Source organism: Hoplias malabaricus, chromosome Y, assembly GCF_029633855.1.
Source record: "Hoplias malabaricus isolate fHopMal1 chromosome Y, fHopMal1.hap1, whole genome shotgun sequence".
Taxonomy (NCBI): Eukaryota; Metazoa; Chordata; class Actinopteri; order Characiformes; family Erythrinidae; genus Hoplias; species Hoplias malabaricus.
In genome coordinates this window covers 21,230,331-21,240,172 of record NC_089820.1, presented here as the reverse complement: position 1 = coordinate 21,240,172, position 9,842 = coordinate 21,230,331, and positions in this window count along the sequence as shown.

Sequence of the window (9,842 nt, the reverse complement as noted above, 5' to 3'; positions counted from 1 at the left end):
ACTGCAGGACACTGTTCTTTCACACTAAACTCCATGGTTTTTAAAAGCTTGTATATTTTATTTTTGAGATCTACCTATATTGGTGTGTCTCATACAGTCATCCAGGCTGAAACACTCCCTGACCCCAGTGTAAATGAGCAAGGTTAAACATGCTATAGGCTGAATTTGTAGTTGTACGTGAAAGTGACAGTTTGCATATCTATATAGACTGGAGGCTCTGATATGTTAACTGTGTTAATATGTTTCTTTTTTAACCCTCTCTTTTTATTATTTATTTATGTATTTATTAATCAGAACAACACATACTGGGCAGCACTGTGGCAAAACAGGTACTGCCAGTGTCACACATTTCCAGGGTTGAGGCTTGTCACTGTGAAGTGTTCCCTTCACATTTGCTTGGGTTTCCTCAGGGTGCTCCGGTTTCCCCCTACAGTCCAAAAACACGTTTTTAGGTGGATTTGCTGTGAAACTGTCCACAGGTGTAAGCGTGTGTGTGACAGTATTAGTGTGAAATGCCCTTTTCTGGACTGGCACCTTGTCCAGGGTGTGTTCCTGTATTTGTGCCGTTGAATCCAGGTACTAGGCTTTGGACCCGCCGCGACCCGGAAGTGGATAAAGAAAATAAATAAATGACACACTTTTTCTGAAAGTGTAATTGGTTTATCTACATTTAAAAAGATCCTCCTCCACAGAAACAACTTAAAAATATGGGAAATGTTCGCATATTCGCTCAGCAGGGGGCGATAAACCTCGTCGAATTTGGGGAGATAAGAACTTGCTTAAGATTTGCCCATCCCTGAGAAATATCTCAGTGACTGGAAGTTTTATTTACTTCTGGATGTGAAGAACGGGACAAGATGTGTTTTCAAACATATCCAGGTATGTGTAGGCAGGGCCGCAGTTTTACAGGATCCAGGCTTTTTTTGAAAGCTGCACCTCTGAGACAACAGACCTACTTTCCTTTTGGAAAAGTGTGGGCAGAGCAGGTGGAGCAGCATTAATGACTATTCAGACAGGAAACCATCAACACTGTCATTTCCCATGCCACTCCTTAAGCAACGACAGTGTCTTGCACTCTTAAATATACATGTCCCTAGATGAGTTTATTGGCTTGGTGTACAGTTCTAGGAAAATAATTTGGATACTGTGGAGAATCTGTTGAATTTAAGAAGATTATCTCACACCACTTTATTAAAAATGACTCTGCTGTTGATTCAGTTCAAAGAGCCAAGAAACATTTCTTAAAAGGACACTAGGTAAGATTTGTTATTTTTGCTCTTGGGCGGCCCCTACAGTTGTAGAATGTAATTCATTTTTGCAGCACTCTACTGAAATCAAGGGAAAGGGTGAGATTTGGGGTGTATTCTACTCAACTCCAAAGGTTGCAATGTACAGTTTCTGCAGTACTCAGAGTGGCAATAACAGAGCAGCGCAATGAAGCTGTGATTTTAAAGTAAACACTATATATTTACTATCAATGCAAAGTATAACTGGAACCTTTTTTATTTATTATTTAACACAAAAACTCTTCTGGACAATAACAATAACCATTTAATAATAAGTCTAACCAAATTCAAAATTGGCAGCACGGTGGCGCAGCAGGTAGTGTTGCAGTCACACAGCTCCAGGGGCCTGGAGGTTGTGGGTTCCATTCCCCCTCCGGGTGACTGTCTGTGAGGAATTGGTATGTTCTCCCCGTGTCCGCGTGGGTTTCCTCCGGGTGCTCTGGTTTCCTCCCACAGTCCAAAAACACACGTTGGTAGGTGGATTGGTGACTCAAAAGTGTCCGTGGGTGTGTGTATGAGTGAATGTGTGTGTTGCCCTGTGAAGGACTGGCACTACCTCCTGGGTGTATTCCCGCCTTGCGCCCAATGATTCCAGGTAGGCTCTGGACCCACTGCGACCCTGAACTGGATAAGTGGTTACAGATAATGAATGAAAAATTCATAATGACAAACTGCTATTGACCATTAATACTGTACTAATGCTACTCAATAATTTCTTTATTTATAGGAATTAAATTTGATCCACACCTAATGGGTACCAAGAACGTATTCAGTGTTTCAGTGTAATTTAGTTGGACTGTCATGGTATGTATCACTTAGTGAACTTCAGGGTCATGGAGACAACATGCCAAGCGAAGAACCAAAGCATCCCTGTCCTTGGTTGTTTCCTCTAGTTCTCCCAGGGGGAAACCCAAGGCGTTTCCAGGCCAACTGGGAGACATTATCCCTCCATCAGGTTCTAGGTCTACCTTGGTGGGGGTCCTACTAGCTGGCCATGCCCAAACCACATTAACTCATCATCATCATCATCATTTTCTTACCGCTTCTTTACCGCTTCTCCATTTCAGGGTCGCGGTACCACATTAACTAACACATCACCACCAGTGTCACTGCAGCACTGAGAATGAGCCACAGACCATATTATACCTGCTTTATTGTGGGTTTTTGTGGAGTCATGAAAAATAGAAACCATGCAGAACTACAGATGGTCTACATACTGTAATTGTAATAGTACAAAGTGCATGGTCAGTGGATAAAACTGACAGATAAAATGTATAATGAGTGTACATAAAAAGGTAATTGTAATGTTATGGCTGATCTATGTGTTTAAATATATATAGATCACTTTTAGGTCATTCATCATTATATACCAGAGCGTATGTCATGTTTGAAGGCTCGCTATTGGTTAAATTATGAGTGATACATGTTCATTTCCCAATGTGTTTCCCGCTCCTGATTTTTAGCCTTCAGAAGAGGAGATGATGAAATCAGCAGTGCTCAGACAGGAGGGTGGTGACTTGGCACAGACACTTGCTCATCTTACTGGAGCTCAGATGCTTTTGTATGACTCATGTGTTCTGATTCCAGCCCTAAATTTTCCTGCATTCTTCCAAAAAACACAAAAGCAGCACAAGCGTAAGGCGTCCTAAAAACAATGTTTATGCTTCAGCCTTAAAAACATCACATTATCTCTGAGGTGATGATAAAAATGTAGAATACAGTATATGTCAAAGTGTATTCACCCCTTCTAACGAGTGTTTCGTCCACTTGAATGTGTACACACTGCTGATCCCAGGTATTTAACTGACCTTAGACGCCATAGTAAAGTACTGACTAATAAATTGTATAAACAAAAAAAAAAAAACACAGAGAATCCTGTGCCAACCTTAGGCTAGAGTTTATTCTATGGCATATGTAAGGGGGAGCCCAGGAGCAAAAATGCTAAATTGCCCTGTCCAGAAACCAAGAGGGGAGGGAGGATGGTGGTTTCCTACACTCCTGCAAAAGTTACATAGTGCAGTTTCTGCAGTGTTGGGCCTGAGGTAGCGACAACAGTGTCTCTATTCTCCTTATTACTGGCCAATGAAGCATTACAATGATTTTGAAGCAGCAATTTTAAGGTAAAGGTTTTAATACAGTGTGATACAGTTAAGGGTAGATTTTGGACAAACAAAACTCCTGGAAACTTTTTGTATCATCCTTCCATCCATTCATTATCTGTAAGTGCTTATCCAATTCAGGATCACGGTGGGTCCAGAGTCTACCTGGAATCATTGGGTGCAAGGCGGGAATACACCCTGGAGAGGGCGCCAGTCCTTCACAGGGCAACACACACACTCACACATTTACTCACACACTCACAGCTACGGACACTTTTGAGTCGCCAATCAATCGTGTGTTTTTGGACTGTGAGAGGAAACCGGAGCACCCGGAGGAAACCCACACAGACACAGGGAGAACACACCAGTCACCCAGAGCGGGAATCAAACCCACTCTATTTGTATCAGTGTACAGTAATTTCAAAGCGATCTGGCTCTAATGTACAAAAAAGAAATATACACATATAACCTATCCATTACTTCATAACTACACTTAACGGGCTAGGGTTAGGATTAGTCTGTTTGTTTTTTAATCACCCATTAGAGGTGTCTGGAGACCTTGGGCCACACAGCATACATTATATTTGTAATATTTTCATAGATGAAACCTTGAGTGTCACATAGGTCTTATGTACATATTATTTGTCAAATGTAATGTAATGTAGTGCAGGGTTTGACACATTTAGAGAGCATACTGCTCCATACACTGTAGCTGAAAATCCAGGTGGATTATATTCTGCCCATTCCCACTGAAACAATGTGAGGACTGCTCTGTGGTAATATACTGTAAGGAGCATTTAAACCTACAATTAGCCCCGTACACCAGAAGCCAGTAGAGATAAACCCATTCCCTTGGACTATGAATCAAAGCTATTATTGCCAACCTGTCCTACCATGGCCTGGACTGTAATCCGCACACAAACAATTCAATAGCCTGAAATAAGTGGCTGGCCCACAATGTTTCCTGCATCAAAAGCACCATGATTAGGCGTTGGGTTTGTCAGACGCAGCTTATTGTGAGCGTCTTGTGTAATTTTCATGCTGGCTCTGTGCTGAACAATGCTGAACAGTGCTGAACAATGCTGGCGGCATCTGAACAGCTAAGGGTTTCGGGGACGGAGGACCGTTTTAAACCACACACTCAAATCTGCTGTTTATTCTTCATCTATGAATAAAGAGTATGAACTGAAATGTTGAAAGGCAGTTTGAATTCAACGCACCGTGGAAAAGTCCAGCGTGTTCTCCGTGTCTTTGCCACAATGCGGAATTAGGGAGAGGTGGAGAAAACACATCTGCATTTTGTCTTTGTGCATGAAACTGATCACTGCTGTCATCTGTGATCAATATTAGCTATTATAGCTATTTTTTACATTGTGCCTATATTGAAATGTATTACATTTAGAGTTAAATTCTGAATAGGCAGGTTGTGAGCGTAAATGCTAAACACAGCTAAACACTAAACAAGGAATCTAAACATAAAACACAAGAGTTAAACAAGAAGGCTAAACACAGAGCAAGACTAAACCCAGAGCATTAAACATAGACCAAGGCTAAACATAGACCAAGGCTAAACATAGAACAAGGCTAAACATAGAACATCAACCTAAGATGCATACAATGACCCACAAACAGGAAACACTGACAAGGACTATATAAAGACAACACCAACAAGAAACACCTGGGTATTAATTAAGACACATGACACTAGAAACACTAGGGAAGGGTATCACATGACCAGGGAACAAGCAGGAAGCAGACACAAGACAGGGGGAATCAGTCACACAAACAAGGGACAAAAACAGAACAGAACATTAAGCACGTTACAGTGAGTTTCTGACTGATTGTTTAATTGATTGATTTTGATTTAAAAATACCATCAAAGTACACCATGAGTTTAATACGACATGTACGCATTACAATGTAATAATAATAATACATTTTATTTGTAATGCACTTTACATTTCAAGGAAATCTCAAAGCAATAAAAAATCCATTAAGGAACAAGTAAATAATAAAAACAAGATAAGTAAAGATGCAGTAGAGTTTTTAGTTGTTTTTTTAAAAAGACTTTTTAAAAAGATGTGTTGAACTACTATTAATGAATGTGGAAGTTACATATTCTGAGAGTAGAGACATTATGTTTGGACTCACACTCAATCAGCAGTAATCAAAGTCTCACACACTTGAAAACCCAGGTTCCTAAAAGCTTCATGACTTGGATATAAGGTTCTTGAAAAACACTTTGATAAGTATAGAGCCTTTACATTAAGTGGTGGTTCTTGAGTCTTGCAAATATTACATAATGAAAGGCTCTATAAAAACCAAAAGTGCTCACAAAAAGCCTTTTCTGGCACATTTATTTTTAAGAGTGCGCACTTTAAAAAGCACAGCGTCATGTGTTTACCCCCCTGGGTTCCTACCACCTTAACGTTATTGTTTACTAACATGTCAGGTGGTCTTTTTGTGTCTCTGCGTGGGTTGCTGCCTTCAGCTTGTTCGGAGCTTGTGTTGGACTTGGTTTCTTCGTCTCTAGGCGCAGTAACGAGTTCCATATGCGGGTCTTTAAGCTGCTTTTTTCCTCTTCTCCCCCAAAGCACAGAAATGTTTTGCTGGACTGAGAGGAAAGGCAGCGAGAGCCATGGTACACTTCATTTAGAATTCAACAAGGCTGCCTCTGTTATGTCCTGGGCAGAAGGCCAGAACTTCCCACCTAATTCTCTAATACAGCCGCTGGTCAGCGTGAAAAAGGTACTTTGGTCGTGTTTGGACGGCATTGTCTCGCCATGGTCCACACACAGCAGCAGCTAAATGCTCAGCGTCCACTTTGTTGTGGCTTTGTAGGACTCTGACCTTCACACTTGAGAGCAGAAAACAGAGAGTGAGACCAATGGGCCGCGGAGAGAGGGGAGAACCCCTCAGTCAACAGCAGCACAGAGGGCTGTTAGTGTGTTTGTTGCTGTGTTTAGTGAAAAGGCCTGGCCTTCCAAACGGCACATTCCACAGCCACTCGCTGGGTCCTCGGTGCTCGGTGTTGTTTTGGGAGCTGTTGTGGAGATGGCTGTTTCAGAAAGAGGAAGAGGAAGGCCAAACACAAACAAGCCTTTTCTCAACACAGTCTCATGAAAAGCTGAGGCATTCAGGCCTTTCCATCAAGTCTACCTGAACTGTTTAACCTCTTAAAGGCTTACACATGTACACTTCATTTATTAACCCGTTAAACTCTTGGCTTATCCAGTTATTTCTATGGTTTATGATATTGTGTCCTTTTCTATAGGTAAGAGTATCTGGAGAATGCTGGATTTTAAGTGGTTAATATTAAAACTTAAAACTTTTTTAAATCACCACCTGTTTCAGCCACTAGTTAGTTCTCCCCAATCACACAATGGAAGGGAGAAGGATGACACATACCTGAGTATCTAAACGTTTGCATATGAATGTAAACAAGGTGCAAAATAATTATAATATTTAACACAACTGTAACTGAAAAGCCTAATAAAAGAGAGAGAGAGAGTGACGGAGGGAGGGAAGAGAGGAACATCTGGGTCTGCTGGCTTTGAGAAACACCACCAGGAATTCACTGCAGCTCTACAAAGAGTAAAGTCAGCAAGCAGACTTTCGGGAAGGGTAGTAACTGGAAGAACATCTCACTCTGTTTCTGTGTGTGTGTGTGTGTGTGTGTGTGTGTGTGTGTGTGTAAGCATACATGTGTCAGTGTGTATTTTATTCTTACTCCCATTGTGCAACCCATAGCATGTTGGGAAAGTGACGGTAGGGATCTGACGCAGTTGGACTTCACTTTTTTGGCTGACATCATGTGAGGGGTCTCCATTCACATTTTGTTCTTCTCTGTTCCCATTCTGTTCTGTTCTTAATTCTCTATTCTGAGTCCATCTGAGGCACTACTCATCAGAATAGAACCAGGAAATTGCCCAAAAGTTACAGAAAAGTGCTCAAAAGTGGCCTGATGCCTCCTGATAAAACAGGAAAGTTGTCAGCAGTGTTCTTTTTAAAGCTTTGACAATGTATACAAATTGTTCACAATGTTTATACATTGTACACAATGATTACATTTACTTTACTGAACATTACAGGTGTTCACTTTTAATTTTCAGTCTAAATAACCATATAAGGTGATCATGATTTTATATTATATTTCAGGAGACTAACTGCATTACTAACTGCTACAAAACTAAATACATCGAGTTACAAATTAGTAATTCAAACAGTGAACAAAACACATAGCCACGTACAAACAACACCCATTTTTTTCCCTCAAGCACACCATTCCACCGTAAATGGGGTGGAGCTTCTGAACGTAAATAAATCAGTGAGAACAATGTGTTCCCACAGTCGACGATGTCCCCTTTAAAATTAATGCCTAAAATTATGGGTAATCACAGTTCTCTCTGTTTGTATACATTCAGAAGCTAAGCATCTTTGAAGATCTTTTAAGAACGATGTGTTTTGGAGGTAAAAACAGACTGCTATTCATAAGTGGATGAAATTTAAGTTGTCTTTAAATAGTCTTTAAATTTTTATTCACTGTTTGAATTACCACAGTAACTCATTTGTAACTCAGTGTTTAGTTTTGTAGCATTTTCGGTAATGCAGTTAGCTGTCTCCAGAGTTTGGAGACATTTCCACCTCAAAACAGCAAATATAAGTCATTATTATTCACCTAGGCAATATCCTCATTTGGAGTTCTCTAAATTGACTAAAATACTCCAGATGCCTCTGCCATGAGCAGAGAGAAAAAGAGAAAGCCTAGCATACCAGACTGAGACAGTTTTTTTTTACTCCTTTATAGACACTAGGGCTTACACATTAGACAAGTTTCCAGTACAGACTGGAGGAGCAAATGGTGAGGACACACAAAAGTGATTTTTAATTACAGTCGTGAACGTTTCCATTAAAGTGCTTTTAATCTGATTTTGTTGGTTCACCAGGTCTTGCACATTTTTCTTCTTACTGAATATTTTTAGAAGGGTGTGTGGTGTGTTCACTTATTTGCTTTTGATTGATTGATTGATGGGCGGCACGGTGGTGCAGCAGGTAGAGTCACAGTCACACAGCTCCAGGGACCTGGAGGTTGTGGGTTTGAGTCCTGCTCTGGGTGACTGTCATGCTCCGGTTTCCTTCCACAGTCCAAGAAAACACATATTGGTTGGTGGATTGGTGACTCCAAAGTGTCAGTGTGTGAGTGTGTTGCCCTGTGAAGGACTGGCGCCCCCTCCAGGGTGTATTCCTGCCTTGCGCCCAGTGATTCCAAGTAGGCTTCAGACCCACCGCGACCCTGAATTGGATAAGTGGTTACAGACAATGAATGAATGAATGATTCATTCATTCATGCATGCATCTGTATCCACGCCATCCTAATGAAGGTCAATGTGGGTCCAGAGCCTGTCCAGAATCACTGAGCGCAAGTCTTTTTCTTCCTTTTGCAAGTGATTATTTTGTATTTTATATTTTCTCAAAATATCTCTTTAAATGTTGGTCTCTGACTTTCGCACACAGTCTGCTCATGTGTGTGTTTGGGTTGGAGGGGTAGTTGCTGAATCAGCTTCTCTCTAGGAATTTTCATATTTTCTAGAAAGGAATTCTTAGAAATAATCCTCCTTACTGAAAGCTGGCATGGCAATTTATAGAAATTCAAACAAACTAATAAAAGGACTTTGGGCAGGCTTGGGCTAATGGTAAGAGACAGGGTCCTGGAAGGTTGCAGGATCGATCCCCAGGAACATCCACAGCCCCTAGTGTGTGTGTGTGTGTGTGTGTGTTCACTCCCACAGATGGGTTAATTTTGGAAGACAAATTTTGTTGTATGTTGTACAATGACAAATAATTGCATATTAAATTAAATTTAAATTAAATTAAAAGTCCTCTCCATCATTAGATCATTCATTTATATGCCCACCCCTGCTTTAGATAACAATTATGTTGTACTTCACTAACAGTGTTTTTCTGCACTTTAACAAAGCCACACTGCCTTTGATGCAAAGCTCTAAATAGCACTCCTTGTGGAGTAGTTCCTAAATGTGAGTGGGTGGTACATCATTTTGAAGAATTTTACTGTAAATACTGAGTGAAGGAGTGAGTGAGTGAGTGAGTAACCACAAAAATCATCAGCTTTCAGAATATAAAGGAATCACCACATACTGTACTTTAAACTGTTATCATTAAAGATTTACAGCAATTCACTGTAAAATTACAGCAGAAGTAACTGCACGCTCTCCTCTGTCAGCCCACTGCTCAGTGTGTGAGCTAAAGTTGCTCTCTAGTGTGTGTGTGTGTGTGCATGTGTGTGTGTGTATGTGTGTATGTGTATGTGTGTCTGTGTGTGTGTGTGTGTGTGTGTGTGTGTGTGTGTGTGTCTTACGTCCCATATTCCCATGGGTTAAATGCAGAGGCTCAATTTCCCTGAGAGGATTAATAATGTAACACGTTTTATTTTCTTCAG